This window comes from Schistocerca americana, chromosome 10 (genome assembly GCF_021461395.2).
Source record: "Schistocerca americana isolate TAMUIC-IGC-003095 chromosome 10, iqSchAmer2.1, whole genome shotgun sequence".
Classification (NCBI taxonomy): Eukaryota; Metazoa; Arthropoda; class Insecta; order Orthoptera; family Acrididae; genus Schistocerca; species Schistocerca americana.
The window spans coordinates 137,300,186-137,326,694 of NC_060128.1; positions in this window are offsets into that span (position 1 = coordinate 137,300,186).

The window sequence follows — 26,509 nt, forward strand, 5'->3', positions numbered from 1 at the left end:
AACTGAGTGGAAGGATCAACAAACGAAGTTGAACGGATGTCATTGTGAAGTCCGCAACCGACCACACACCACGATAAAAAAAAAAAGAAGTCAGCGTGACGGATTGACGTCGTACGGGCCCGGGTTCGATTCCCGGCTGGGTCGGGGATTTTCTCCGCTCAGGGACTCGGTGTTGTGCTGTCTTCATCATCATTTCATCCCCATCCGGGCCTCGTGATGACTGGGTGTTGTGTGATGTCCTTAAGTTAGTTAGGTTTAAGTAGTTCTAAGTTCTAGGGGACTGATGACCATAGATGTTAAGTCCCATAGTGCTGAGAGCCATTTGACCCATTTGAAGCATCCCCATCCGGCCCGCAGGTCGCCCAATGTGGCATCGCATGTAGTAAGACCTGCACCAAGGCGGCCGGACCTGCCCCGCAAGGGGCCTCCCGGCCAATGACGCCAAACGCTCATTTCCATTTACCGTAAAAGATTCAGTCTGCATTTTGTCGTTTTGTGGTAGGTTCGTGTCGATAACAAAAAGTCTCGTCACCCGTGATGACATTTTCGAAGACAGAATTGTCTCTGTTTTTCGTTTCAGTCAAGTGAAGGCAGGCGTCCAAGCGTCGTTGTTTTTGTTCGGGAGTCAACGTGTGCGGGGCAAAGTCTGTTCTCACTTTCTCTCTTGTTCTGGGGAATGTCTTGAACACTTGATTTAGAGATGTTCAGTTCGTTGCTCCATTACGATTTGTGACGCCATAACGTTGACACACTCTATGGTTGTATGTCCACGACTTCACTGCCTACTCACAAATGGCAGGTTGAATGGACGTCTCTTGTTTACAGTTCAACTGACTGGTTGAATGCACGTCTGTTGTTTACAGTTGTTAGTTCAAGCTGCTACAGTATTTATTGCGCTAACGTCGTTTATAGACAGGAAATGAAATCAGTCTCGAAACTTCGTTGAATGATGAATTTACGTGGGGGATAGGGGGTGGGGGGCGACAAAAATAAGTAAACGACAAAAACAGAACACAGTACGATGCCTAATACAGTGTAGGAATGGCGTTGTTATTCAAAAACACGTCCAGTCTCCTCAAAATAAATAAATACAGGTCCATTATGGTTTTCAGGGTAATTTTCGACCATTCTCACCGCAAAAGAGTGGTAAGTACTGATGATGGATGTGAATATCGATTACGCATCCTTCTCGCCGAAGCAGACTACAGAGGCTCAATAATATTGAGCTCTGGTGGCAGTAGTAGATGGGACCCTGTGAAACGTCCCCTTTCAACAATTTATACATGACTGTGCTTAAACTGACACACAATATTTTGTTAGCACAACGCAATCTGACTTTCAAAATTCCCTACAAAAGAATGGCCCTGACTAACATTAAACTATACCTTTCACAAATCACTTACCTCACAAAAATCTTCGCTGCTCAAGCTATTGCAATACAGCGAGCGCCACTACTGCCAGCTAAATAAAAGATTCAAACTATGGAAGGCACTAACTACTGATAGGGATAGTTAGCAAATGAAAGATATTAATAGAGAACAAACAATGTATTTACCTTGATATCATCATATATAAATATAGCAGTTCATGACAAATTTCAAAACTCCGCCATCTCTCTCCCCACATCCACCACTGCTGGCGGCTCACCTCCAACTGCGCAACGCTACGCGCTGTTCACAGCCAGTTGCCTAACACTACAATGGCGAGTATTACAACAATGCAAAGCAGCCACAGACTGCACACAGCACAGCCAGTGATTTTCATATTGAGCGCTACGTAACGTTGCCAATAAGAAAACATAAAGAGCCTACTTACATAGAGAAAACATAAACAGCCTACTTACACCTGTGCTCAGAAACCCACTCTTGTACGATGCGAGCTGTGTGAATAGGAGCCCTGTCTCTTCGAACATAGCATCACCTTTGGGCAGCAGACGGACACGGGATGGGCCTAATCAGCCAAAATGGTCACATAATGCTTGGCAGTAATGCGGCTTTGTAAAGTAACTAAGGGCCCAGTGGAATACCACGGTATGGTTGCCTGAAACATCACCGAACCAGCACCATCTTTCACTCCTGAGACGCACAGTCAGCCAGCAGTTGGAAACGGTGTGCAGCAAAACTTAACCGCCCAAATGGCTTGCTTCCATAGCTCTATAGTCCAGGTTTTATGGCTTCGCACCATGTCTTTCTGTGAAGGGAATTTGCATCACTGATGACACTCTTTGAAATCACAGCTCCCTCTGCAATTCCTTCTTATGGAGCTCCCTTCGCGTTGCTTTCGGTGCTGACAGGGTCTGCGAGCGCAGCATTCTGTTTTGCATTGACTTCGGCAGCTGTCGTCCCCTTATTTTTCGTCACAAGTCTCTTCAATGATCGTCCATCATGAACACTCAACACACTTTCGTCCGCAAATATTATGTAGCAGATGATGTTTTTCCGTTTTACCAGTATGTAGCAGAAATCTTCCATAAGGTGCCTCTTAAAACAGCAAACACGGCGGTCAGGGATTTTCACCTGCCTCGAGATGACTGGGTGTTGTTGTGTCGTCTTCATCATCATTCCCATTACGGTCGGAGAGGAAGGCAATGGCAAACCACCTCCACTAGGACCTTGCCTAGTACGGCGGTGCGAGAATCGTTCCCCTATGCTCTATCACGAAGTACGGGACTTCATCATCATCATAACGCAATATCTCAAAGCAACGCAAATTTTACCAATAAAAATTAGTCGTTCTTTAAAAAAGATTTATTTAAAAATGAAAAATTTTAGCACTGTTGCTATGGTTAATTGATATTTCGGGAAAAATAAAAACGCTTGTTATAACCAAGTCCAAACAAATACCGAAAAACACTAGTTATTCATAACTAAAATACAGGTATAGGTTTTAACCGACATGTTTTCCCCATCCATAATCCTCGGCTGGGCTTTGGGCCACTGGTGACAACGAAAATATGGTAAAAAAGGGTCCTTTTAGAGGGGTTTTCCGAGAAAGCCCCCATGAAATAATGGTGCTTCCTTAACACCCGTCAGTCCCACCGTAGATAACATCAAATGCAAAAAGAACCAACCGATTTGCTCCATTTGCCTAAGCAGCATGGAGTGTGAAATATTCAAACATTGGCCCTGTACCGTAGGCTAGTGACACAAGAACAATCCTTCTATTGAGTGCACATGTGGTACCTAGCCCAAGGACTGTCGAAAACACTTGACCGTACCGTTTCATCACCAGTAGAACCCGAGGTGTGAACACCGTTTTTACGCGAGGCGTTTTGGAGCGTATCAGGTACGCAAGCAACTGCTGGAAACAGTATCAGCGTAAAATGTCTAGGAGTAACTATCCGGAGCGACCGTAAGTGGAATGGCCATATAAAACAAATAGTGAGAAAAGCAGATGTCAGACTGAGATTCATAACAAGAATCTTAAGGAAATGTAACTCATCCACGAAGGAAGTGGCTGATAAGGCGCTCGTTCGATCCCTTCTTGAGTATTCCCCATCTGTCTGGGATCCCTACTAGATAGGACTAATAGCAGAGATAGACAAGATCCAGCGAAGAGCGGCACGTTTCGTCACATCTTCTAGTCGGCACGGTAGCGTTACGGAGATGCTCAACAAACTCCATTGGCAGACGTTACAAGTGGTCGTTGTGCATCAGGGAAAGATTTACTACTGGAATTATGAGAAAGCGCTTTCTGGAAAGAGATGGAGGACATACACTGAAGGGGCAAAGGAACTGGTACACCTGCCTAATATCGTGTAGAGACCCCGCGAGCACGCAAAAGTGCCGCAGCACACCACGGCATGGACTCCGCTAATGTCTGAAGCAGTGCTCAAGCGAACTGACACCAGAGACCTGGAAGATTCTCCATCAATGGAGATGTCTTCTGAGCAGCACATCGCAGGGCATCCCAGTTATGATCAATAACGTTCGTGTCTGGAGAGTTTGGTACCCAGCGGAAACGTTCAAACTCAGAAGAGTGTTCCTGGAGCCACTCTGTAGCAATTCTGGACGCGTTGGGTGTCGCATTGTCCTGCTGGAATTGCCCAGTCCGCCGGAAGTCACAACTGACGTGAATGGATGCAGGTGATCAGACAGGACGCTTACGTATATGTCACCTGTCGGAGTCCTGTCTACACGTATATGGGTCCCGTATCACTACAACTGCGCACGCACCACACCATTATAAATCCTCCACCAGCTTGAACAGCCCCTGCTGACTTGCAAGGTCCATGGATTCATGAAGTTGTCCCCATACCAATACACGTCCATCCACTCCATACAATTTGAAACGAGGCTCGCCCGACCAGGCAACAATCCACTGTTGATATTGACGGGCATAGGAGGGGCGTAAAGCTTTATGTAGTGCAGTTATCAGAGGTACACGTCTGGGCCTTCGGCTCCGAAAGCCCAGTTCGATGATGTTTCATTGAATGGTTCGCATGCTGACACTTTTTGATAGCCCAGCATTCAAGTCTGCAGCAATTTGAAGGGCTGCACTTCTGTCACGTTGAACGATTCTGTTCAGTCGTCGTTGGTCCCGTTCTTGCAGGATCTTCTCCCGGCTGCAGGGATGTCGGAGATCTGATGTTTTACTGGATTCCTGATATTTACGGTACACTCTTGAAATGGTCGTACGGGAAAATCCCCACTTCATCGCTACCTCGGAGATGCTGTGTCCACCGGCCGGTGTGGCCGAGCGGTTCTAGGCGCTTCAGTCTGGAACCGCGAGACCGCTACGGTCGCAGGTTCGAATCCTGCCGCGGGCATGGATGTGTGTGATGTCCTTAGGTTGGTTAGGTTTCAGTAGTTCTAAGTTCTAGGGGACTGATGACCTCAGAAGTTAAGTCCCATAGTACTCAGAGCCATTTTTTTGCTGTGTCCCATCGCTCGTGCGCCGACTGTAATACCACTTTCAAACTCACTGAAATCTTGATAACCTGCCATTGAAGTAGCAGTAACCGATCTAACAAATGCGCCACCGTAACGCCGTATTCTGCCTGTTTACCTATCTCTGTATTTGAATTAGCATGCCTATACCAGTTTCTTTGCCGCTTCAGTTTATTACTTTCTCCCACATACGTCACGCGTAATGACCACGAGGAGAAGATTCGAGTAATTGGGGCTAAAACAAGCGCTTACCGGCGACCATTATTTTCCACGGAGGGCTCAGTTAGTCGTACAAAAAGTACCCTCCGCCACACACCGTCACGTGTCTTGCGGAGTATGATGTACCGGAAGATCAAAAAGTCAGTATAAATTTGAAAACTGAATAAATCACAGAATAATGTAGATAGAGAGGTACAAATTGACACACATGTTTGGGATGACATGGGGTTTTATTAGAACCAAAAAAAATACAAAAGTTCAAAATATATCCGACAGATGGCGCTTCATCTGATCAGAATAGCATAACAAAGTAAGACAAGCCAAAGATGATGCTCTTTACAGGAAATGCTCAATATGTCCACCATCTTTCCTCAACAATAGCTATAGTCGAGGAATAATATTGTGAACAGCACTGTAAAGCATGTCCGGAGTTATGGTGAGGCATTGGCGTCGGATGTTGTCTTTCAGCGTCCCTAGAGATGTCGGTCGATCACGATACACTTGCGACTTCAGGTAACCCCAAAGCCAATAATCGCACGGACTGAGGTCTGAAGACCGGGAGGCCTAGCGTGACTAAAGTGGCGGCTGAGCACACGATCATCACCAAACGACGCGCGCAAGAGATCTTTCACGCGTCTAGCAATATGGAGTGGAGCGCCATCTTGCACAAACCCCATGTCATTCCAAGCATGTGTGTCAATTTGTACCTCTCTATCTACATTATTCCGTGATTTATTCAGTTTTCAAATTTATACTGACTTTTTGATCGCCCGGTATATACAGGGTGAGTCACCTAACATTACCGCTGGATATATTTCGTAAACCACATCAAATACTGACGAATCGATTCCACAGACCGAACGTGAGGAGAGGGACAAGTGTAACTGGTTAATACAAACCGTAAAAAAGTGCACGGATGTATGTTTTTTAACACAAACCTACGTTTTTTTAAATGGAACCCCGTTAGTTTTGTTAGCACATCTGAACATACAAACAAATACGTAATCAGTGCCGTTTGTTGCATTGTAAAATGTTAATTACATCCGGAGATATTGTAACCTAAAGTTAACGCTTGAGTACCACTCCTCCGCTGTTCGATCGTGTGTATCGGAGAGCACCGAATTACGTAGGGATCCAAAGAGAACGGTGATTGACCTTTGGTACAGAAGAGACTGGAACAGCACATTACGTCCACATGCTAACACCTTTTTATTTGTCTTTTTCACTGACGCTCATCTACATTACCACGAGGGGTGACGTACACGTTCGACGGGCGTTTCATAGGACGTGGAGGACGCATAAATTGGCCAGCCCGTTCTCCTGATCTTACACCTCTGGACTTCTTTCTGTGGGGTACGTTAAAGGAGAATGTGTACCGTGATGTGCCTACAACCCCAGAGGATATGAAACAACGTATTGTGGCAGCCTGCGGCGACATTACACCAGATGTACTGCGGCGTGTACGACATTCATTACACCAGAGATTGCAGTTGTGTGCAGCAAATGATGGCCACCACATTGAACATCTATTGGCCTGACATGTCGGGACACACTCTATTCCACTCCGTAATTGAAAACGGAACCCACGTGTGTACGTGTACCTCACCCCTCATGGTAATGTATATGTGCGTCAGTGAAAAAGACCAATAAAAAGGTTTTAGCATGTGGACGTAATGTGCTGTTCCAGTCTCTTCTGTACCTAAGGTCCATCACCGTTCCCTTTGGATCCCTACGTAATTCGATGCTCTCCGATACACACGATCGAACAGCGGAGGAGTGGTACTCAAGCGTCAACTTTAGGTTACAATATCTCCGGATGTAATTAACATTTTACAATGCAACAAACGGCACTGATTACCTATTTGTTTATATGTTCAGATGTGCTAACAAAACTAACTGGCTTCCATTTAAAAAAACGTAGGTTTGTGTTAGAAGACGTACTTCCGTTCATTTTTTTATGGTTTGTATTAACTAATTACACTAGTCCCTCTCCCCACGTTCTGTCTGTGGAATCGATTCGTCAGTATTTGATGTGGTTTACGAAATATATCCAGCGGTAACGTTAGGTGACTCACCCTGTATAGATGTAAATAGCATGCATACAGATTTCTGGTGGTGTTTGCATATTTTGCCCAATTCCCTGCACACTTGACCAATTCATTTGAGACACTTTCCTCATGCACAGCGAGGAAATAGGCGACTGTGAGCGGAGGAAGGAAAATGCTTTCCGATTACGCGGCAGAAACATCTCCTAGGGGGCTCTCCCAGCCAGTGACACGGCTCGGGCCTTCCTTCCGTACAGAAGGGACCGGGCAGCTGCGGTCCCGTAGCGGCTAACCTGCCGTCACGCGCCATCAGTGAGACCGGCGCTTCCGGCGCGGGACCTGTCTCCGGCGATTCGTGCCAGGTGCGCGTCACGTTAGCCGCCGCGTCTCATATTGACCTCCCGTCTCGCGTCACGCGTCACTGGGCTAATGCGGTCAGACGGCCGGCCCGCCGACTGCCACTCTCTGGCCGGACAGCACCCACGAGACCCGACACGAGGCACTCCTCCAATACGATAATCAGGAGAGTAAGGTGGACACGGCGCTGTGCCAAGAGTAATCATGAAATCTGAATTACACTACTGGCCACTAAAATTGCTACACCAAGAAGAAATGGGTATTCATTGGGCAAATATATTACACTAGAACTGACATGTGATTACATTTTCACGCAATTTGGGATCGTAGATCCTGAGAAATCAGTACCCAGAACAACCACCTCTGGCCGTAATAACGGCCTTAATACGCCTGGGCATTGAGTCAGATCTTGCATGGCGTGTATAGGTACAGCTGCCCATGCAGCTTCAACTCGATACGACAGTTCATCGAGAGTAGTGACTGGTGTATTGTGACGAGCCAGTTGCTCGGCCACCATTGACCAGACGTCTTCAATTGGTGAGCGATCTGGAGAATGTGCTCGCCAGGGCAGTAGTCGAACATTTTCTCTATCCCGTACAGGACCTGCATCATGCGGTCGCGCATTGTCCTGCTGAAATGTAGGGTTTTGCAGGGATCGAATGAAGGGTAAAGCCACAAGTCGTAACACATCTGAAATGTAACGTTCGTGCAGATGGTTGTTGTCTTGCAAATGTCCCCATCTGTTGACTCGGGGTTCGAGACGTGGCTGCACGATCCGTTACAGCCATGCGGATAAGATGCCTGTCATCTCGACTGCTAGTGATACGAGGCCGTTGGGATCCAGCACGGCGTTCCGTATTACGCTCCTGAACCCACCGATTCCATATTGTGCTAACAGTCATTGGATCTCGACCAACGCCAGCAGCAATGTCGCGATACGATAGACCTCAATCGCGATAGGCTACAATCCGACCTTTATCAAAGTCGGAAACGTGACGGTACGCATTTCTCCTCCTTACACGGGGCATGATAACAACGTTTCACCAGGCAACGCCGCTCAACTGCTGTTTGTGTATGAGAAATCGGTTGGAAACTTTCCCCATGTCAGCACGTTGTAGGTGTCGCCAACGCCGCCAACCTTGTGTGAATGCTCTGAAAAGGTAATTATTTGCATATCACAGCATCTTCTTCCTGTCGGTTAAATTTCGCGTCTGTAGCACGTCACCTTCATGGTGTAGTAATTTTAACGACCAGTAGTGTAGTAGTTCGGTGCTTAAGTTCAAAGCGTTTTTTGTTTATCTATATCTACATCTATACTCTGCAAGCCACCCAACGGAGTGTGGCGGAGGGCACTTTACGTGCCACTGTCATTACCTCCCTTTCCTGTTCCATTCGTGTATGGTTCGCGGGAAGAACGACTGTCGGAAAGCGTCCGTGCGCGCTCGAATCTCTCTAATTTTACATTTGTCATCCCCTCGGGAGGTATAAGTAGGGGGAAGCAATATATTCGATACCTCATCCAGAAACGCACCCTCTCGAAACCTGGCGAGCAAGCTACACCGCGATGCAGAGCGCCTTTCTTGTAGAGTCTGCCACTTGAGTTTGCTAAACATATCCGTAACGCTATCACGCTTACCAAATAACCCTGTGACGAAACGCGCCGCTCTTCTTTGGATCTTCTCTGTCTCCTCTGTCAACCCAACCTGGTACGGATCTCACACTGATGAGCACTACTCAAGTATAGGTCGAACGAGTGTTTTGTAAGCCACCTCCTTTGTTGATGGACTACATTTTCTAAGGACTCTCCCAATGAATCTCAACCTGCCACCCGCCTTACCAACAATTAATTTTATATGATCATTCCACTTCTAATCGTTCCGTACGCCTACTCCCGGATATTTCGCAAAAGTAATTGCTACCAGCGTTTGTTCCGCTATCATATAATCATACAATAAAGGATTCTTCTTTCTATGTATTCGCAATACATTACATTTGTCTACGTTAAGGGTCAGTTGCCACTCCCTGCACCAAGTGCCTATCGGCTGTAGATCTTCCTGCATTTCGCTGTAATTTTCTAATGCTGCAACTTCTCTGTATACCTTCACAAGCTGCGACATCGTCGCAAAAAAACACATTCACCCGTATATGTAATAATTTTCCTTTAATTTACGCCTATGGTCACAATCTTTTCTGTTTAAAGACCGAAGCCGGTAAGCTGCAGTACATTATGACTTTATTTTTATGAAACAGATCTGATGATGGTCATTAAAGACCGAAACCTGTAATCTGTTAAACAAAAAAGATTGTGACCAAAGACGTAAATTAAAGGAAACTTCTCTGTGTACTGCAGCATCATCCGCGAAAAGCCGCTTGGAACTTCCGACACTATTTTTCTTGTTGGTACTCCGGTTGCCATAGGTTTAATCACCCATCGTAATTTTTTGTTTGTAGTTCACTGTTGATATTTGAGTTTACGTATTGTCATCTTGTTATTCGGAGATAGTGAGTGGGGCTGTGAACGCTAGAAAATGGAGTGCCGAGTGGAGAAATAGGAACTTTTCCGACATATTCTTCTGTCTGAGTACAGGGGTGAGAGCAGCGTAGGCAGCCAGAAACACATGCGCCATGCATGGTGCAAGATGCTCGAAATTCTGAGAAAAAGAGGGTAAGTTATAGGGAGAGATGGGTAATATACAGTATGTACAAGAGCCAAGAGGGAATAAGAGTGGACGACCAAGAATGAAGTGCTCGAATAAAAAGGGTGTAAGACAGGGATGCAGTCTTTCGTCACTGCTGTTCAATCTGTACATCGAAGAAGCAATAATGGAAATAAGAGACGTTCAAGAGTGGAATTAAAATTCCATGTGAAAGGATTTCAGTGATACTGTCCGCTGATGACATTGCTATCCTGAGTGAAAATGAAGAAGAATTACATGGTCTGTTGAATGGAATGAACAGTCGAATGACTACTGAATATGGATTGAGAGTAAACCGAAGAAAGACGAAAGTAATGAGAAGTAGCAGAAACAAGAACAGCTAGAAAGTTACCTTCAGGATTAATGGCCACGAAGTAGATGAAGTTACAGGATTCTATTACTTAGACAGCAAAATAATCTGTGACGGACGGAGCTAGGAGGACATCAGAAAGAGACTAGCAGTGGCAAACAGGGCAGTCTTGGCCAAGAGAAGTCTACTAGTGTGAAAAAAAGGCTTAATTTAAGGAATAAATGTCTGATAACGTACGCTTGGAGCACGCGTTTGTATGGTAGTGAAACACGGACTGTGGGGAAACTGGAACAGAAGAGAATTGAAAGACTAGAGATGAGGTGCTATAGAACAATGCTTGCAATTAGGTGGGCCGATAGGGTACGGAAGTCCTCCAGAGAATCGGTGAGGAAAGGAATGCGTGGAATATATAAGGAGAAGGGGCTGGATGATAGGACATACGTTAAGACATCATGGAATGACTTCCATGCTACTAGAGGGAGCTGTAGAGGTCAAGAACTATAGAGGCAGACAGAGATTGGAACACAACCAACAAATAATTGAGGAAGTAGGTTGCTAGTGGCAACGGCCTTTCCACAGTGGATACACCGGTTACCGTGAGATCACCGAAGTTAAGCGCTTCGGGCGTGGCCGGCACTTGGGTGGAGACCATCTGGGCTGCCATGCGCTGTTGCCATTTTTCGGGGTGCACTCAGCTTCGTGATGCCAATTGAGGAGCTGCTCGACCGAATAGTAGCGGCTCCGTTGAAAGAAAACCATCATAACGACCGCGAGAGCGGTGTGCTGGTCACACGCCCCTCCTTTCCGCATCTTCATTGAGGATGACACGGCGGTCGGATGGTCCCGAAGCGCCACTTATGGTCTGAAGCCGGAGTGCTGCTTTAGGCTGCAAGTGCTACTCTGAGATGAAGAGGTTGGCACAAGAGAGCAATTCGTAGCGGACCGCATCAGTCAGTCAGTAGACTGATGAGTCAGAAAAAGTGGTGGTGGTAATGGCACTCTACAGAGCACGGCAAGAAAATAGTTTTCTCCTTTTAAGAAGGATCGGTTTCACATTAGCGACTCTCCACGTTCTGGAAGACCTTCTGGGTTTCACTACGAGCGTTCAGACGGATTAATCCATAATGATCCATGTCATTGTACTAGAGGACTGGCAGATGAGATAAAATGTGATCATTCCATCATAATGCAACATTTGCAGGCGATGGGGAAGGTTCAAAAATCGGGTGTATGGGTATTGCATGCTCTAAGCCAAAATCACAGAAATGAGCGGCTTGCTCATCATCAATTGGTTCATGAACAACACCGACCATTCCTATCCTATATCATTACTGGAGGCGATAAATAATGTCTTTATGCTAACATAAAGGAAAACAAAGAAATGGTTGAGCCCAAACAACGCAGCATCTCCCCTTACAAAGAACTGCGCGCATCCACAAATGGTAATAATATGCATGTGGTGGAAAAGCGACAGTGTGTTGTACTACGAATGTAAACATCACTGTTGACATCTGTCGTCTTGCACACGCAATCCAAGAACGATGACCGGGAAGACTGCCTAAGGTGATCTACTGTACGGTAACGCCCGCTCGCGTTTTGCTAGACTGACAAAAAATACTATACGGGAGTTGGGTTGGGAAGTCATTCCGCATCCACCTTCTTCACCTGATCTTGCGTCCTCAGATTTTCACCTTTCCGCCCTCTATCGAACAACTTTCAAGGAACTTCCTGTGCGGGTGAAAATGCGCTCTGAACATGACTCGACGAGTTCTTTGCCCCAAAACCATTTGATTTCTACAATTTCGCAATCGAAAAGTTTCTCCAGTGTTGTAGATTATTGTAAATAGTGAAGGAGAATATATTATTGATTACTAAAGTCGCCGGTATGCGTATCTGTTGTGTTTATTAAAATTACGGAAATGCGCCACGTACTTACGCACCAGCGTAACACGTCTCTAAATAAACAAGTGCAGACTGAAGCGACGAATGAAAATTTATACCATGCCTGTCTGCACATAGGAGATATTTATGAAAACTTAATATGACGGTTCTTTATAACGCCAATTGGAGCCAAAACAACTATTTTTAGAATATTTGTTTGTTTATTTGTCTGCCGGTCTGTCTGTCCGAATGTTTGTACCTGCATCACGCAAAAACTACTGCACGAAACTGGATGTGATTTTCACAGTTGTATTGTTGCAGTGCGAACTTAGAATCTGGCACATGTTTCATCTTAATACGCCGTCCAGACGCCAAATTACCTAAACATACAGAGAGTTTTCTTCAGCTGCGTCAGTACGGGAAAATCGGAATCTATAGGGGATACAGGAAAATTCCCTTAGCAACCATCAGGTGCTTTCTTGTGAAAACGACTTTGCCAGAATCAAGTTTTTGGTGAAGCGTGAGTTGTTCATGAAAATGAATAAAATTGGAAAACCTTTTTTTTATGTTGATCGACTCAGTTTCGTGTAAGGATCATTTCATTATACTGGAAAAAAAAATCGAAACAGCAGAGGTTTTATAAAATTAAATAAACCGGTGTAGAAATGACAGATTTCGTCAAAAGTAGTATTTTGGAAAGTTTTACCGTCATAATGATAATGTTAATAGTTTAGTCCTGTTGTCTATATACATTCTGCAACTTATTCTTGAATAGCTGTAACTATTAATCGTTGATAACTTTGTAGAGTTGACGCTACTATTATCGTTGATATGTTTCTCCTATTGACACTAAAAATCACTTTCATACATTTCTTCAGCGGTTTTCGCCTTAAAGTGGTTATTATGAAAGTTAAAATTCTCACAGGCTGTGGAGCTGGATAAAAAGTTTTCATACCAAGCACACCTCTCGTTCCCAAAAATTTCCGTTTCCAATTCAAACGCCTGCAATTTCCCATGAGCATACGCTTCACCATGACCATCAACAAGACTCCTTCGAGCCATCGGCGTCGACCTCAGGACGAAGTTTCTCTCATAGACAACCACGTAGCTAGCTCGCGCGTCACTAGCTCAGAATATTTGAGTATTATGGCTTCTATAGGCAAAACATCAAACGCTGTATATAAAAAATTCTTTAATTTTCGTAATTTCTTAAAGTACAACACTAGGTTGTTCCCCTGTCCAGGTCTATTGGTATTTCATACTTCAGATATCTGTATCTGTGTTTACAAACACGTAATTTTTTTTGCCTTTGCCCCGTTTTGACATCTTTACCTTCAGTTTTTTATATCCATTTTTCTCTCCGATAATAATCTTCAAGGAGAAACTGCTTCAGTTTGTTTTCAAATTTTACTTCGTTGTCTGTCAGATATTTTATTTCACTGGGGAAGTGATCAAAAATGTTTTGCAGCATTTTACACTCCTTTTTGTGCTAAAGCCAACCTTAATGTGGAGTAATGAATGTCATTTTTTCTTCTGGTACTATAATTATGTATTCCATTGTTCTTTTTTACCTGCATTGGGTTACGAGCGGTTCTAGGCGCTTCAGTCTGGAACAGATGTCTACAGGTGATCGTGGGTGAGCACCACATATTGCTTTACAGCACGTTTCTGCACAACGAAGACTTCCTTTCTTAAAGATGAGTTACCCCCAGAAAGTACGACATAACTGAATGAAAATAGGCAAAATGTGTCAACTTTCTGATTTGTCTTGCCCTGGGCTTGCAATGACTCTGAACTAAGTTGTTTTAGGAGATCCAAAATGTGCTTTTTCCAGTTCAAATTCTCATCAATATGGATGCCTTAGAAATTTGAAATTTCCACCCTGTTTATTATTTCCTCTCGTGTGTTACACTTATGATTGTTGTCATACCCATATATGTGCAGAACTGTCTTTTTAAAACTCTGGGTGAGAAAACTCGCGGAAACCAAGTCAATGATACTTCTAAGAACTTTGTTTACCATTTCTAGTGTTGCTGTATGTGTGCTTGGATTGATTACAATTGTATATTAGATAGAAGATCATTTACATGTGTGATGAGCGATAGTGGACCTAAGATTCAGCATTGGGGAACCCCATGTGTAATTTCTCTCCAGTCAGAATTATGTCCCCAGACTATATTGATTGAGTTACGACTTCCTGCATTCTGTTGGTTAGATACGACACTATCCGTTGGTTGGCTATACCAGCAGCCCCATAAAACTTCAATTTATCTAGGACAGGGAAAGGAAAGACGAAAAGATGAACAGAGACATAGAGAAAGAGATAGGCAGGGAAGAGGGAGAAAGGAAGATAGAATGGGATGAAATAATCGACAGAGAAAGGCAAGAGGAGGAGATGAACAGAGGGAGGGAGGAGGATGAGATGGACAGAGAGAGGGAAGAGGTGGAATTAGAGGGAGAGGAGGCGATGAAGAGAGGACATGGAAAAGTGAACGAAGGGAGCAGATGAAGCACTGAAAAAATAGGAAACATCAAGAGAAGAAGAAGAACTGAAGTCGTTTAGTCATCCTAGGTGGCCAATACGAAGCTAAAAAAAGGGAGGGGGGGGGGGCATGATGAGAAAGATGGCGATGCTAAGAGTGGAGTTTACGGTAGAGTCGTATTTGAAGAATGAGTTTCGGTTTGTGGAGCGTGATAAGTACACTACTCGCCATTAAAATTGCTACAGCACGAAGATGACGTGCTACAGACGCGAAATTTAACCGACAGTAAGAAGATGCTGTGATATTGATATGATTAGCTTTTCTGAGCATTGACACGAGGGTGGCGCCGGTGGCGACACCCACAACGTGCTGACATGAGGAAAATTTCCAATCGATTTCTCATACACAAACAGCAGTCGACCGGCGTTGCCTGGTGAAACTTTGTTGTGATGCCTCGTGTAATGGGGAGAAATGCGTACCATCACGTTTCCGACTTTGATAAAGGTCAGATTGTAGCCTATCGCGATGGCGATTTATCGTATCGCGACATTGCTGGTCGTGTTGGTCGAGATCCAATGACTGTTAGCGGAATATGGAATCGGTGGGTTTAGGACGGTAATACGGAACGCCGTGCTGGATCCCAATGGCCTCGTATCACTAGCAGTCGAGATGATGGTTCAAATGGCTCTGAGCACTATGAGACTCAACATCTGAGGTCATCAGCCCCCTAGAACTTAGAACTACTCAAACCTAAATAACCTAAGGACATCACACACATCCCTTCCCAGAGGCAGGATTCGAACCTGCGACCGTATCGGTCGCGCGGTTCCAGACTGAAGCGCCTAGAACCGCTCGGCTACTGCGGCCTGCGCAGCAGTCGAGATGACAGGCATCTTATCCACATGGCTGTAACGGATCGTGCAGCCACGTCTCGATCCCTGAGTCAACAGATGGGGACGTTTGCAAGACAACAACCATCTGCACAAACAGTTCGACGACGTTTGCAGCAGCATGGACTATCAGCTCGGAGACCATGGCTGCGGTTACCCTTGACGCTGCATCACAGACAGGAGCGCCTGCGATGGTGTACTCAACGACGAACCTGGGTGCACGAATTGCAAAACGTCATTTTTTCGGATGAATCCAGGTTCTGTTTACTCCATCATGATGGTCGCATCCGTGTTTGGCGACATCGCAGTGAATGCACATTGGTAGCGTGTATTCGTCATCTCCATACTAGCGTATCACCTGGCGTGATGGTATGGGGTGTCATTGGTTACACGTCTCGGTCACCTCTTCTTCGCATTGACGGCAGTTTGAACAGTGGACGTTACATTTCAGATGTGTTACGACCTGTGGCTCTATCCTTCATTCGATCCCTGAGAAACCCTACATTTCAGCAGGATAATGCACGACCGCATGTTGCAGGTCCTGTACGGGCCCTTCTGGTTAGAGAGAATGTTCGCCTGCTGCCCTGGCCAGCACATTCTCCAGATCTCTCACCAATGGAAAACGTCAGGTCAGTGGTGGCCGAGCAACTGGCTCGTCACAATACGCCAGTCACTACTCTTGATGAACTGTGGTATCGTGTTGAAGCTGCATGAGCAACTGTACCTGAACACGCCATCCAAGCTCTGTTTGACTCAATGCCCAGGCTTATCAAGGCCGTTATTACGGCGAGAGATGGTTATTCTGGGTACTGAATTCTCAGGATCTTTGCACCCAAATTGCGTGAAAGTGTAATCACATGTCAGTTCTAGTATAATATATTTGTCCAATGAATACCCGTTTATCATCTGCATTTCTTCTTGGTGTAGCAATTTTAATGGTCAGTAGTGTATATCGTAAGAAGTGGTCTACTGTTTCAAAGGTCGTGGTGATGGGACTGTGAATCGTCTGACAACACTACACTGAGATGGCAAGTCATGGGATACCCCTAATATCTTGTCGGACTTCCTTTCGCCGAGCGTAGTGCAGCAGCTAGATGTGACATGTATTGAACAAGTCGTTGGAAGTCTCCTGCATAAATATTGAGCCACACTTCCTCTACATCCGTCCATAATTGCGAAAATGTTGCCGGTGCACAAGCTTGAGCACGATGTGACCTTTCGATTATGTTCGATGGGATTCATGCCGTCCGATCTAGGAGGCTAAATAATTCCCTCGAATTGTCCGAAATGTTCAAACCAAACGCAAACAATTATGGCCCATTGAAGTGGCGCATTGTCATCCGTAAAAATGAATTCCATTAATGGCTGCAAATTGTCTCCAAGCAGCCGAACAAAACCATTTCGAGTCTACGATCGGTTCAGTTGGACCTGAGTACCCTCATTATTCCATGTAAACACAGCCCGCACCATTAGGGGACCACCACGAGCCTGAACAGTGCCTTATTGACAACTTGCGTCCATGGCTTCGTGGGGTCTACGCCAAACTCGAACCCTACCATCAGCTCTTGCCAACTGAAATCAGGACTCGTCCGGTCAGACCACGGTTTTCCAGTCGTCTAGGGTCCAACCGATACGGTCACGAGCCCAGGAGAGGCGCTGCAGGCGATGTCGTGCTGTTAGCAAAGGCACTCGCGTCGGTCGTCTGCTGCCATAGCCCATTAACGTCAGATTTCGCCGCACTGTCCTAGCGGATACGTTCGTCGTACTTCCCACACGGATTTCTGCAGTTATTTCACACAGTGTTGCTTGTCTGACAACTCTACTCAAACGCCGCTGCTCTCAGTCGTTAAGTGAAGGCCGTCGGCCACTGTGTTGTCCATGGTGAGAGGTAATGCCCGAAAATTTGCTGTTCTCGACACAGTCTTGACATTTTGGACCTCAAAATATTGAATTCTCTAACGATTTCCGAAATTTAATGCGCTAGGTGTCGATCAGTTTGGCTTTAGGAAAAGTAAAGGGACGAGAGAGGCAATTCTGACGTTACGGCTAATAATGGAAGCAAGGCTAAAGAAAAATCAACACACTTTCATAGGATTTGTCGACCTGGAAAAAGCGTTCGACAATGTAAAATGGTGCAAGCTGTTCGAGATTCTGAAAAAAGTAGGGGTAAGCTATAGGGAGAGACGGGTCATATACAATATGTACAACAACCAAGAGGGAATAATAAGAGTGGAACAATCAAGAACGAAGTGCTCGTATTAAGAAGGGTGTAAGACAAGGCTGTAGCCTTTCGCCCCTACTCTTCAATCGAGTAAGCAATGATGGAAATAAAAGCAACGTTCAGGAGTGGAATTAAAATACAAGGTGAAAGGGTATCAATGATACGATTCGCTGATGACATTGCTATCCTGAGTGAAAGTGAAGAAGAATTAAATGATCTGCTGAACGGAATGAACAGTCTAATGAGTACACAGTATGGTTTGAGAGTAAATCGGAGAAAGACGAAGGTAATGAGAAGTAGTAGAAATGAGAACAGCGAGAAACTTAACATCAGGATTGATGGTCACGAAGTCAATGAAGTTAAGGAATTCTGCTACCTAGGCAGTAAAATAACCAATGACGGACGGAGCAAGGAGGACATCAAAAGCAGACTAGCTATGGCAAAAAAGGCATTTATGGCCAAGAGAAGTCTACTAATATCAAATACCGGCCTTAATTTGAGGGAGAAATTTCTGAGGATGTACGTCTGGAGTACAGCATTGTAATGGACTGTGGGAAAACCGGAACAGAAGAGAATCGAAGCATTTGAGATGTGGTGCTATAGACGAATGTTGAAAATTAGGTGGACTGATAAGGTAAGGAATGAGGAGGTTCTACGCAGAATCGGAGAGGAAAGGAATGTGTGGAAAACACTGATAAGGAGAAGGGACAGGATGATAGGACATCTGCTAAGACATGAGGGAATGACTTCCATGGTACTAGACAGAGCTGTAGAGGGCAAAAACTGTAGAGGAAGACAGTGATTGGAATACGTCAAGCAAATAATTGAGGACGTAGGTTGCAAGTGCTACTCTGAGATGAAGAGTTAGCACAGGAAAGGAATTCGTGGCGGGCCGCATCAAACCAGTCAGTAGACTGATGACAAAAAAAAAGTCCCATGCGACCGCCGCTCGCGCTAGCGTTCTCGCTTCCCGAGCATGGGGTCCCGGGTTCGATTCCCGGCGGGGTCAGGGATTTTCACCTGCCCCGAGATGATAGTGTTGTGTAGTCTTCATCATCATCATTCATCCGCATTACGGTCAGAGGAAGGCAACGGCAAATCACCTCCATTAGGACCTTACCCAGTACGGCGGTGCGGGTCTCCCGCATCGTTCCCTCATGCTCTGTCAAGAAGCATGGGACTTCATTTCCATTTTTCCAATGTCCCATACACCTAGCTCCAACTACCATTCCGCGTTCAAAGATCGTTAATTCCCATCGTGCGGCCATAATCACGTCGGAAACCTTGTAACCTCCCAATAAATATGTGGTGACTAACCTCTCAATAAAGTTGTGACTCATGTATAACCTTTCACAAAAGCAAAACAAGGATAATGGAATGTAGTCGAATTAAGTCGCGTGATGTTGAGGGAATTAGACTAGGAAATGAGACACTTAAAGTATTAAAGGAGTTTTGCTATTTGGAGACCAAAATAACTGATGATGGTCGAACTAGAGAGGATATAAAATGTAGACTGGCAATAGCAAGGAAAGCGTTTCTGAAGAAGAGATATTTGTTAACATCGGATATAGATTTAAGTGTCAGGAAGTCATTTCTGAAAGTATTTGTATGGAGTGTAGCCATGTATGGAAGTGAAACATGGACGATAAATACTTTGGACAAGAAGAGCATAGAAGGTTCCGAAATGTGGTGCTACAGAAGAATGCTGAAGATTAGATGGGTAGATCACATAACTAATGAGGAGGTATTGAACAGGATTGGGGAGAAGAGAAGTTTGTGGCACAACTTGACCAGAAGAAGGGATCGGTTGGTAGGACATGTTCTGAGGCATCAAGGGATCACCAATTTAGTACTGGAGGGCAGCATGGAAGGTAAAAATCGTAGAGGGAGACCAAGAGATGAATACACTAAGCAGATTCAGAAGGATGTAGGCTGCAGTAGGTAGTGGGAGATGAAGCAGCTTGCAGAGGATAGAGTAGCATGGAGAGCTGCATCAAACCAGTCTCAGGGCTGAAGACCGCAACAACAACAACATATAACCTTTCAATAATTAACTGACTGTGAATCTAAACTGCTAAATTTCGGACGTTTGCAGTGCTGCATCATGGCCCTGAAAAATCATTCTGAATAAATTGAAAATTCTTACCTCAATGAAGTCGCCGGATAACGCGTGTATATCTGCTCCTATAAGAGATTTTTCTGGGTCAGTTCAGCGCAATGCTGGCCACTAGATTTTGTTATGCATGAAAAACAACTGATTTTATTTACGATAATTGGCACGACTGTGGATAGGAGAAATTAGCAAAAACTTTAAATTCAGATGAGTGACTGTACATCTGTTCGAGTCATAGACTTACTAAATAAAAACTAGACCGCGCATTGGCGCTAGTGCCGCGTCCCCTCATTGAACGTGATTGATAGAAGCTGCCATTTGCAGGGAAACAGTGCGTAAACATGGTTCGTTCGTGCACTACTTTTAATTGTAACAGTAAGAATGGAAGCAAAGACGAAGACGAAAACAATGTTACATTTGACAGGTCAGTCATTTCTGGTTGTTTGTTACTTTCTATTACTTGTATTATTTCTCCATGAAAATACTATATACATCATGAGCGTTTGTTTTTGTTTAGATTTCCCCTTACAAATGATTTTCTAAATCGGAAATGGATTGTTGCTACTCGGAGAGAGAACTTCCAACCGACAGCAAATCATTTGCTGTGCTCTCTTCATTTTGAAGAGAATTGTTACATGAAAAATTATGTAAATAGACGTAAACTGAAGGACGACGCTATAGCGACAATATTTGGATTTCCAACTTATTTGAAAAATGTATAGTGTTTGCAAAGCCAATTAATGCAAATGCTAAATGTAGGTGACAGCAGATTGTTCTATAGCCTAACCTGATGTCTATATTTACACCTTATAATGATTCTAATAAACTTTCTTCTACAAAAATTGCAAGCTACATAGGAAAAAAGTTGCAGTGTTAGATTACAGACAATGGTACTTTGTTGCATGTCAAGTATTTATATTGTATTTGCATATAAATTACTAAAAATACTAACAGGGTTAATGTACTAACTTGAACTGAATGAAGAAGTAGGCACATGATAGGTATTTAGATTTTTAATCAAACATATATTAAGTATGAATGAGTGGTAGGTCGAATAATTGCGTGTAGATACTTAACATGTGTTGTCAGGTGGTGATTATACTACGTAAATGGTCAAATATTTGATCAAATGTTGCAAACTCAACCACTTCCACTAATGTGCGAATGAAATTCCTACGGTATTTAAAGTGATATGGGTTATTACAATTAATCATACCAAAATTCGAGTGTAGACAATACTGTGCTAAACAAAAGTAAGCGTGCAAAATGTACACAGTAGTCGGCAAAAATCAAAGAGGAGCTGACAGGAAAATTACGTGAATTAAATAATAACTAGGGTTAACTAGCGAATAAGTAAGTTAAGCTTCCACTCTCAAGAGACAAGAGCGGGTAGAAAACAAAAAGGGTTACAATTTTTGTACCTTCATTTTCTTATATATTTTCTCTGCCGTCGAGCGCTCATACAGCTGCGACGGTATAATTTATATCTGAGGGAACGAGTGTAGCGCGGCGAAATTCAGTCTTGGTATGATACAGACGTAAAAACTTATTGATGTGCAGACGTATAGTATTGTGGAAGCTTATATGAAATTTGGAGGATGGAAGAAGCCATAAAATACACTGCATTCAATGCCAAGATGGTTTTAATTTGTAGACATTAGTAATTCCTGGACAATGAAATTTACTGCAAGAGTTTGGAGCAGTACGATTTTTTCATGCAGAAATGAAGTAGGAGATCGTTGGAGAACAAGACCTGAACGCCGCAAGAGAGAAGACATACTAACTAGGTAATGAATGTACTCTTATCCACGCCATCTACCCCTGTTAATCATATTTTGGTATTCTCTGTTCTCTTTCAAATTATTTTTGTAGTGGAAATTGGTTTGACTTTTGCTCAGAAACGCCACAAGGACCACCCCAACAATAGTTTTTCCGAATCACGAACTCCGATAGCTTTTCTGTAATACGAAGTCCGATTTGCATTTCATTCTTACCCTTTTTCACGGTCATTAACGATTTTAAAACCCCTTTTTATTCTCCATTTCTTCCCACATTTTCAACCTTTTCTTTTCTTCTCTTTTTTCGAACTTGGCTTTATTGCACAACGTAGTGTATGCCTGTCTTACTTTCTCTTCCAAAGGTATATGTGTTGTGGATGTGGTTAGCTTTGGAATGGACATAGCCCACTTGTTCTGTTCAGGTTTGTTTAATAATAATTCCTGTGGTGAGTATCCTGTTGAGGCATGAGGCGAATTCTTTACTATCTGCTCAAAGGGTGCTAAAAATTCGATCTACTTCGTGTGTTTGTGAGGTGAATGTATTCTCATGAATTGACCAAACTCTCTAAAAATGCTTTCTACTGGGTTCCCTTCCAGGTGAAATGCTGATGTAAGAATATGTTTGATGTCATGTGTGGCAACAAAAGATTTCCATTTTCTTCCCGTAAAATAGTGTGCGTTATCCCTGATAATGCTGTGGGGTTTGCCAAACCTTGCAAAGTAGCTGTTAGTCAAACGTCTAGCAATAGCAGATGCGTTGACAGTGCGGGTAGCATACAATTTTAAATATTTTGAGAAGACATCAAGTACAGCAACGATGTATTTCACACCTCCACGAGCTGTGGGATAAGGTTCGGCGATATCTAACGATACCAATTCCAAAGGTCGGGTTGGTACAATAGGATGTAGTTCATTCAAAGATGATCGGTTGGAAAATTACGCTTTTTGGCAGATGATACATTTATGAACAATTTGCAACACTCTCCGACCCAGATTGGGAAAATAACAGTACTGTACTATTTTATCAGTGCATTTGGTGACTCCTTAGTGTCCCAAAGTTTTGTGTGTGAACAGAATAAAATCGTCAACATGTGCGTCTGGCAGACAAACACACCAATGGTGCGAGTCTGGGGTATGCCTATGAAAAAGTACATTTCTGCGTATTGTGTAATATTTTTGCAAGTGGGAAGAAGGACCTATACGTAATTTCTTTTTGATGTTTGACCACCTGGGGTCGCTGTCCTGAAGTGAAGCAAAGTTCTTGCACATATTGCGGTAGTATGGGGCGTATGTACCATCGTACATAAGTAAGATGTTAAAGTCTGATGTTTGCTCGGAAAGTTCCGAAAAATTTTCATGTAATTATCTAATGCAAGTATCTCGTAAACTCGCTCCACCTTGTCAGGGAAAATTTCGCGTCTCTATGCAGATTTCGGAAATTAGGAAACTTCATTCATTTAAGTATACTTTTAAAATAGACTCGAATACTCAGTATTTTTTTAAACAAACATGTGTTTAATGTGTGGTTCAATTTGCGCTTGTTGCGTCTCATATACCTCAAATCACAACCCCAGTACTAGGATTCATCTCTACAAATGGCGGCGATCAGCTGCTTCAATTGGGGAACAGTTGCGTCGCTTCTCCGCTACGGCGTGGTAGGGCCTTGGTTCGAGTGCGCTAGCAATAAATTCCTTAGTCATGGACCTCTTACAACCTTTTCAGGTGAATCCCCTTAGTAGAAGTGAACACTCTGCCAATGCACTGCCCTTTTATACCTTGTGAATGCGATGTTCAATCAATCAATTGTGTTCAAATGGTTCAAATGGCTCTGAGCACTATGGGACTTAACTTCTAAGGTCATCAGTCCCCTAGAACTTAGAACTACTTAAACCTAACTAACCTAAGGATATCACACACGTCCATGCCCGAGGCAGGATTCGAACCTGCGACCGTAACGGTAGCGTGGTTCCAGACTGTAGCGCCTTTAACCGCTTGGCCACCCCGGCCGGCAATCAATTGTGTGTGAAATCTTATGGGACTTAACTGCAAATGTCATCAGTCCCTAAGCTTACACACTACTTAACCTAAATTATCCGAACACACACACACACACACACACACACACACACACACACACACACACATGCCCGAGGGAGGACTCGAACCTCCGCCAGGACCAGCCGCACAGTCTATGACTGCAGCACCTCGGACCGGTCAGCTAATCCCGCGCGGCTGTGAATGCGATACTACCGCCGTATGTATACGTGCATATCGCTGAGCCAAGACTTTTGTCCACTCACTGTAGATGTCAAAGGGTTGGTGGTTGCAGAATAATTGTGTCTCTAAAGAGGGATGGTTGTTTTGAAAGACAGGCAGAGTCTACGCGGGGAGAGACCTACCGCAGTCCGTTCTCGCGTCGTTAGAGGTTTGCGGTGACATCACTTTCCAAAAGCGGAACTGACTGAGGAAGTGGTTGCACGAGGCCGCTGCCGGCATTTGCAGGCGACTCCTCGTCCGCCGGCAACTGCAAAGGCGGTCGTCTGTATTCCGCTGCAGCCCGCAGACGCGGCACAAAGCGGCCGAAGGCGATGCCGCCTCTCCGCGGACTGACAAGTGTGTGCCGACTGACATCACCTCGCTGCCCAAGGATGACCCCGTCCAACGGCAACTCGGCACTCGCGCCTCGCTAGGGAGTAAGTAAACACTTTACCGGGCCTGTTAACGTCTGCGAACACCACTATCCGGCCATACAAGAATATTTTTGACGAATCCGCCGCGCTATCTCGGGCCCATCTTTTCCCACCAAAGGACAACACTGATGTATCAACCTAAAAAAGCGTTTAGTTGACCCTTTTTTTGCTGAATGAAAGGTGTTGGTAAATATTACACTACTGGCGATTAAAATTGCTACACCACGAAGATAACGTGCTACACACGCGAAATTTCACCGACACGAAGAAGATGCTGTGATATGCAAATGACTAGCTTTTCAGAGCATTCACCAAGGTTGGCGCCGGGGGTGGCACCTACAACGTTCTGACATGAGGGAAATTTCCAACCGATTTCTCATACACAAACAGCAGTTGACCGGCGTTGCCTGGTGAAGCGTTGTTGTGATGCCTCAAGTAAGGAGGAGAAATGCGTACCATCACGTTTCCGACTTTGATAAAGGTCGGATTGTAGCCTATCGCGATTGCGATTCATCGTATCGCGACATTGCTGCTCGCGTTGGTCGAGATCCAATAACTGTTAGCACAATATGGAATTGGTGGGTTTAGGAGGGTAATACGGAACGACGTGCTGGATCCCAACGGCCTCGTATCACTAGCAGTCGAGATGACAGGCATCTTATCCGCATCGCTGTAACGGATCTTGCAGCCACATCGCGATCCCTGAGTCAACAGATGGGGACGTTTGCAAGACAACAACCATCTGCACGAACAGTTCGACGACGTTTGCAGCAGAACGGACTATCAGCTCGGAGACCATGGCTGCGGCCGGCCGGAGTGGCCGAGCGGTTCTAGGCGCTACAGTCTGGAACCGCGCGACCGCTACGGTCGCCGGTTCGAATCCTGCCTCGGGAATAGATGTGTGTGATGTCCTTAGGTTAGTTAGGTTTAAGTAGTTCTAAGTTCTAGGGGGCTGATGACCTCAGAAGTTAAGTCCCATAGTGCTCAGCGCCATTTGATCCATTTTTGAACCGTGGCTGCGGTTACCCTTGACGCTGCATCACAGACAGGAGCGCCTGCGCTGGTGTACTCAACGACGAACCTGGGTGTACGAATGGCAAAACGTCATTTTTTTGGATGAATCCAGGTTCTGTTTACATCATCGTGATGGTCGCATCCGTGTTTGGCGACATCGCGGTGAACGCACATTGGAAACGTGTATTCGTCATCGCCATACTGGCGTATCACCCGGCATTATGGTATGGGGTGCCATTAGTTGCAGGTCTCGGTCACCTCTTGTTCGCACTGACGGCACTTTGAACAGTGGACGTCACATTTCAGATGTGTTACGACCCGTGGCTCTACCCTTCATTCGATCCTTGCGAAACCCTACATTTCAGCAGCATAATGCACGATCGCATGTCGCAGGTCCTGTACGGGCCTTTCTGGATACGGAAAGTGTTCCACTGCTGCCCTGGCCAGCACATTCTCCAGATCTCTCACCAACTGAAAACGTCTGGTCAATGGTGGCAGAGCAACTGGCTGTCGCAATACGCCAGTTACTACTCTTGATGAACTGTGGTATCGTGTTGAAGCTGCATGGGCAGCTGTACTTGTACACGCCATCCAAGCGCTGTTTAACTCAATGCCCAGGCGTATCAAGGCCGTTATTACGGCCAGACGTTGTTGTTGTGGGTACTGATTTCTTAGGATCTATGCATCCAAATTGCGTGAAAATGTAATCACATGTCAGTTCTAGTATAATATATTTGTCCAATGAATACCCGTTTATCATCTGCACTTCTTCTTGGTGTAGCAATTTTAATGGCCAGTAGTGTATTATGTATTTGTGGTTTTTGTTAAGGTAATATTTTACATAGGTTGAATCAGGCATCTTGAATCTCGAGCTTCTATGATGTTCTTTAAGCCTGGTGCAGATTGACCTCCCAGTCTGTCCA